The sequence below is a fragment of the Manis javanica genome, chromosome 11, assembly GCF_040802235.1.
Source record: "Manis javanica isolate MJ-LG chromosome 11, MJ_LKY, whole genome shotgun sequence".
In the NCBI taxonomy this organism is placed as follows: Eukaryota; Metazoa; Chordata; class Mammalia; order Pholidota; family Manidae; genus Manis; species Manis javanica.
In genome coordinates, this window is record NC_133166.1 from 25,253,716 (window position 1) to 25,260,049 (window position 6,334).

Below are 6,334 nucleotides of genomic sequence, written 5' to 3' on the forward strand. Positions count from 1 at the left end.
CAAAGAAGTATGGATGTGCCTTAAATAATTAAAAATAGAACCACTATGTGATCCAGCAATCTCATTCGTGGGAATGTACCTGAAGAAAATGAGAACACTGATTTGAAAAAATGCATACGTCCCTATTTTCATTACAGCATTCTTTATAGTAGCCAAGATATGAAAAAATCTAAGTGTCCTTCAGTAGATGAGTGGATAGAGAAGAGGTGGTACATATATACAACAGAGTATTTTTCAGCCATATAAAACAATACAATCTTGCCCTTTGCAGCAACATTTTTGTACCTAGTGGGTCTTATACCGAGTAAAATAAGTCATGCAAAGACACATTTTGTATGATTTCACTTATATTGGAATATAAACAGCAAAAAGAAATGAACACCCAAAGCAAAATGCAAACAGACTCATAGAGAACAAAGTGATGGTGCCAGAAGGGAGAAGGGTGAGGTGACAGGCGAAATAGCAAAGGGGATTAAGAGGTAGAAAGATCCATTATGACATAAATAGGTCATGGGGTTATAAACTACAGCACAGGGACTATAATCAAAAATATAGTAAACCTTGTGTTTTGACAGATAAAAATTAGACATCATGGTGATCATTTTATAATGTATATGAATAACAAATGACTATGTTGTACAATGTAAACTAATAAAATATTGTATGTCAATTATACTTCAACTTAAAAAGTTAACCATGAAGCATAGCATATGACAAAGCATTCTCTCTCCTAGTACTTATCCAAGAAAAATAAAAGACTCATTTTTGTAATACTTATTGTGCCTTTTTAGGATTTTGTTTCTTGGCTGCTTTTTGTTTTTAAATCCAGCTTTTCAGGTTTGGATGATACACATAATATTGGCATCAATTTCTCTCCGTGCCATTGATATCTCTCCATCCTGCAACAAAGTCCAAAGAACTTTTTAAATTAAAGTATCATTGATACATAATCTTATGAAGCTTTCACATGAACAGCATTGTGGTTTCAATATTTACCCATATTATCAAGTCCTCACTGCCCTCTCCCCATTGCAGTCACTATTTATCAGCATGGTGAGATGATACAGGGTGATTACTTCTCTTCTACATGCTGTACTGCCTTCGGTGTGCCCTACCTATATTGTGAATGTGAATTATAATGCCCCTTAACCCCTTCTCCCACCCTCCCTACCCACCTTCCCCAGGCCCTTGTCTTTGGAAGCCACTATTCCCTTCTCAGACACTGTGAGTTTGCTACTATTTTGTTTCTTCAGTTTTGCTTTGTTGTTATACTCCACAAATGAATGAAATCATTTGGTCCTTGTCTTTCTCTGCCTGGCTTATTTCACTGAGCATAACACCCTCTAACCCCATCCATAGTGTTGTAAATGGTAGGATTTTTTTTCTTCTTATAGCTGAATAATATTCCATTGTGCCTATGTACCACAGCTTCTTCATCCATTCATCTACTGATGGACACTTATGTTGCTTCCATATCTTTGCTATTGTAAATAGTACAGCAATAAACATAGGGGTGCATATGTGTTTGTGAATCAGGGGTTCTGTTTTCTTCACATAAATTCCTAGGAGTGGGATTCCTGTGTCAAATGATATTTCTGTTTTTAGTTTCTGAGGAACTTCCATATTTCTTTCCACAATGGTGGAACTAATTTACATTGTCACCAACAGTGTAGGAGGGTATCCCTTTCACAGCATTCTTGCAAGCATTTGTTGTTTCTTGCCTTTTGGGGGTTGGCCATCCTAACTGTTGTGAGGTGATGTTTCATTGGGGTTTTAATTTGCATTTCCCTGATGAGTCGTGATGTGAAACATCTTTTCATGTGCTTGTTGGCAATTTGAATTTCTTCTTAGAAAAAGCCTGTGTTCAGATCCTCTTCCCATTTTTTAATCAAGTTATTTGTTTTCAGGGTGTTGAGGTGTGTGAGTTCTTTATATATTTTGGGTGTTAACCTCTAATAGGATAAGTCACTTTTGAATATATTCTCCCATAATGTAGGATGTCTTTTTCTTCTGCTGATGGTATCCTTTGCTGTACCCAAGCTTTTCAGCTTAAAGTAGTCCCATTTGTTCATTTTTCATTTTGATTTCCTTTCCTGAGGAGATGTATTCAGAAAAAAGCTTTCCATGTTTATGTCCAAGATATTGGCCTATGTCTTTTTCTATTAGCTTTATGGTTTTGTGACTTACATTCAGATCTTTGATCCATTTTCAGTTTACTTTTGTGTATGGGGTTAGACAGTAACACAGTGTCATTCTCTCACATGCAGCTGTCCAGTTTTGCTAACACCAGTTGTTGACGAGGCTGTCTTTTTCCCATTGTATATGCAAGGCTCTCTTATCAGATATTAATTGACAATATATGTATGGGTTTATATCTGGGCTCTCTAGTCTGTTCCACTGATCTATTTCTCTGTTCTTGTGCCAGTACCAAATTGTCTTGATTACTACAGCTTTGTAGTAGAACTTGAAGTCAGGGAGCATAATCCCCCCAGCTTTATTCATCCTTCTCAGGATTGCTTTGTCTATTCAGGGTCTTTGTTGGTTCCATATGAATTTTAGAACTATTTGTTCAAATTCATTGATGAACGCAGTTGGTATTTTTATTGGGATTGCAATGATTCAGCAAATTACTTTAGGCTGGATGGCCACTTTGATAATATTAATTCTTCTAATCCATGAGCACGGAATGTATTTCCATTTATTGGTGTCTCATTTAGTCTCTCTCGTGAGTGTCTTGTAATTTTCAGAGTGTAGGTCTTTCACCACCTTAGTTAGGTTTATTCCTAGGTATTTTATTCTTTTTGATGTAATTGTAAATGGAGCTGTTTTCCACATTTCTCTTTCTGCTAGTTCATCATTAGTATGTAGAAATGCAACAGATTTATGAGTATTAATTTTGTATCCTGCAAATTTGCTGAATTCAGATATTAATTTAGTCATTTGTTCATGGATTCCTTAGGGTTTTCTATGTACAATATCATGTCATCTGCAAACAGTGACTGTTTAACTTCTTCCTCACCAACTTGGATGCCTTTTATTTGTTTGTGTTGTCTGATTGCCATGGCTATGAACTCCAGTAATATGGTGAATAAAAGCAGTGAAGTCCAATGAATTTTTGAAGTATTTTTTCCTCTTTTCTGTTAGAAAATGATGTAGTCCTTTTATTGATGCACAGAAATGAGAGACTGGGACTATGTAATGGTTATGCTTCCACTTTCACATGGATATTGGAGATAAAATAAGGGTAGCAAGAATTATGGCTTGAAATAGCACATCGTATTCCAAGTTCTGTCTTGCTGAGCTGTACTGAGGTGATAGGATGCAAGACCGATGTAAACCTGTGTTCATCATCACACAGTTTTCCATTATTTTTGGTTCCTTTTTTTCTCATTCTCTTCTTTACATGTATCAATTTGTGACCTTTTAGTTTCTTCTGTGTATGTGAATGTGAATAGAACTGATGTGTCACTTCCAGGTGGGAGCATTAGAATTCTGGCACTTATTCTCCGTATTCTTTTCTTCACTTGTTGTATCTATTCTAAGAGCTTTATGTTGAAGTGGTGAGCAGCTCTGATATTTACTCTGGGGTTATTCAAATATTATGTGATTAAAATTTTTGAGTTCAACTTCTTCTTCCTTATAACCCTCTGAATGGAAAATGTATAAATAATGCTATTCTGAGAAATAATGCTTATCGAAATTTTAATAAAATTGTAATGTGTATTTCTTCTCATATTCCTTAGTTTAGTATATATTTATCATTAATTATATCATTTACTGTATACATCATGAGCATACAGATAAATCAATTATGTGATTTATGCAAAGGAAACAATTACACAATGAAAAAATTGAGTGTAATATGCTGTCTGCTGTGAAATCTTTTCAGAGGGGCATACAAAAGAAATGGAAATGGCCAATATTCTTTAATTAAAGGGCATGCCTAACTAAATTCTGAAACCTAAAGAGCATTTAGGGTAGCCAATGGTATGCATGCTTAATTTCTGTAGAAAATGCAATTTATACACCCTGAAAACAAATAACGTGCAATATATGTAGATAACAGACCAGTTCTTAAATTTCAAATGCTAAAGAATAGGAGCAGTCATAATAATCAGGATTATTTAAGGGACAATCACTCTAGTACTTGGTCATTGAATAGGAGTGCAGTATAGGCCAACATCAGAAACAGATGATGGTCTTTCTGGGTTGGTTGAGTGGGTGATTAATTGCACCCTTTTATGAATAGAGACTATTTTCAAAAACAGTTGCTTGAAAAATTTTTATCTTGATAAAATTTTGAATGTACAGACTTTTTGTATTAAAGTATCATTGATATACAAGCTTATGTTGGTTTCCAATATACATCGTAGTGGTTCAACAGTTACCCATATTATTAAATTTGCAAGAATAGTTCAAGAAATCCAATTATGACATTTGCCCAGGTTCATAAATTATGTATATTTTGATTGATAGATCTCAATGGACAGCTAACTAAATAGGTGATTTTTTTTTCACTTTTTGTGAGGAAGTTGAAGACCTGGTACCACTTACTCTTAAAAAAAAAATTCATGTATTTACCTGGAAAAAGACATTGTATTGCATAATTTTAATATTATAATCAACATCAAAACATTTGGCATAATACTGTAAACTAATCTACAGTCCATTTTCAAAGGTAGACAACTTCCATAGACACATTTTTCTTGCCCAGAATCCAGCCCAAGATCACACAATGCATTTAATATCTATCTTTTCAGAATCCTTTCAAATATAACAATTCCTCAATATTTATTTTCCTTCTTTTTTTGTTTTTTTTCTGAGAAATCAGTTACCTAATTTTTCAAAACTTTTTATTGAATTCTAACATACATAGAAACGTCATACGTTGCACAGTTTAAATAATTGTACTAGGTAGACATGAACATGTAGACATACAAACAAGCATATGATTGATAGTATATTATTACTTTGCCCTAGAATCACCCTCTTTTCCCATCCTCCTTCAGTCATCGCTTCCTCAAGGAAAACAACTATCCTGGCTTATTTGTTAGTTTGGTAAAACAATATTTGCCCATTTCTTGTGGGTAATCCAATTTGTTGGTATACAAGTTTTTATCATAGTTTCTTAAGATTCATTGTATTTATGTGGTATTCATTGTAATGTCTCCTCTTTCATTTCTGACTTATTTATTTCAATCTTCTGTCTCTTTCTTGGTTTAGTTAAAGTTTTGTCAACTCTTAACTTCTTTCAACTTATTCTTTAAAAAAATTCTTTTGATGATTTTTTTCTGTTAGTTTTCTATTCTTTGTTATATTTATTGCTGCTCTAACCTTATTTCATTTCTCCTGCTAATTTGGGCTTAGTTTGTTATTCTTTTATTAGCCTATTGGTACAAAGATGGATTACTTATTTAATACCTTCTAAATTATTTAATGGCATTTATTCCTAAAAATTTCTCCCTTAGTAATAATTTATTGTTGCCCATAGTTTCTGTAGTGATGTATTTTAATTTCCTTAGTCTCAAGATTTTACATTTACTCTTTTGATTTTTTTTATTAGATTCAGAACTTACCAGTAGTTCAAAACAATGTTGTTTAATTCCCCATACCTGTGAATATTCTGGTTTTTCTTCTGCTATTGATTTCTGCTTTCATCATATTTTAATCAAAAAAAGGTACTTGGTATTATTTCATTATTTTTACCATTAAAGACTTGTTATGTGACTGTACATGTGATCTAACCTGGAAAATGATGCATAATGATTAGAGAAAAGTGTGTATTCGGATGCTGTGTGATGGGATGTTCTCTTTATGTCTGTTAGAAGCATGTGGTCTGTACTGTTCAAGTTTCCTATTGATCTTCTTTCTGTGTGTCCTATCCATACTTTACTTCATATATTTGAGTTCTCTGACATTGAAAATGAGACTTCACCAGAGTCACAGATACGTATCGGGTTAGCAATTTAAGAATATTGATGTGTGACATGGTCCTTGGATGTTTCCTGGAATCAAGTGTTTTTTTCCAAGGTTTGTTTCTGGATATGCCTAAGCATGGCCAGAGAGGACCCTGTATATTTAAACAAACAGAACTAAACAAGAATAATGGAAACAATCTGAGATTTCAGCATAAGAGAATTGTGTTCTTTATATAAGTGGCAAACAAAAGTTATTAAGTCTTGCATGGTTTGTTAAAGTTCTACTTCAATTCTGAGCATCTGAGATTTAAAGATCTTTTATTCAGGTACAGATAATTGGAGAAGATACAACCTTTCACCATATTCACGTTGCTCCTTGATCCACCTAAAAACTCTGTAGAAAGCACCACTAATGA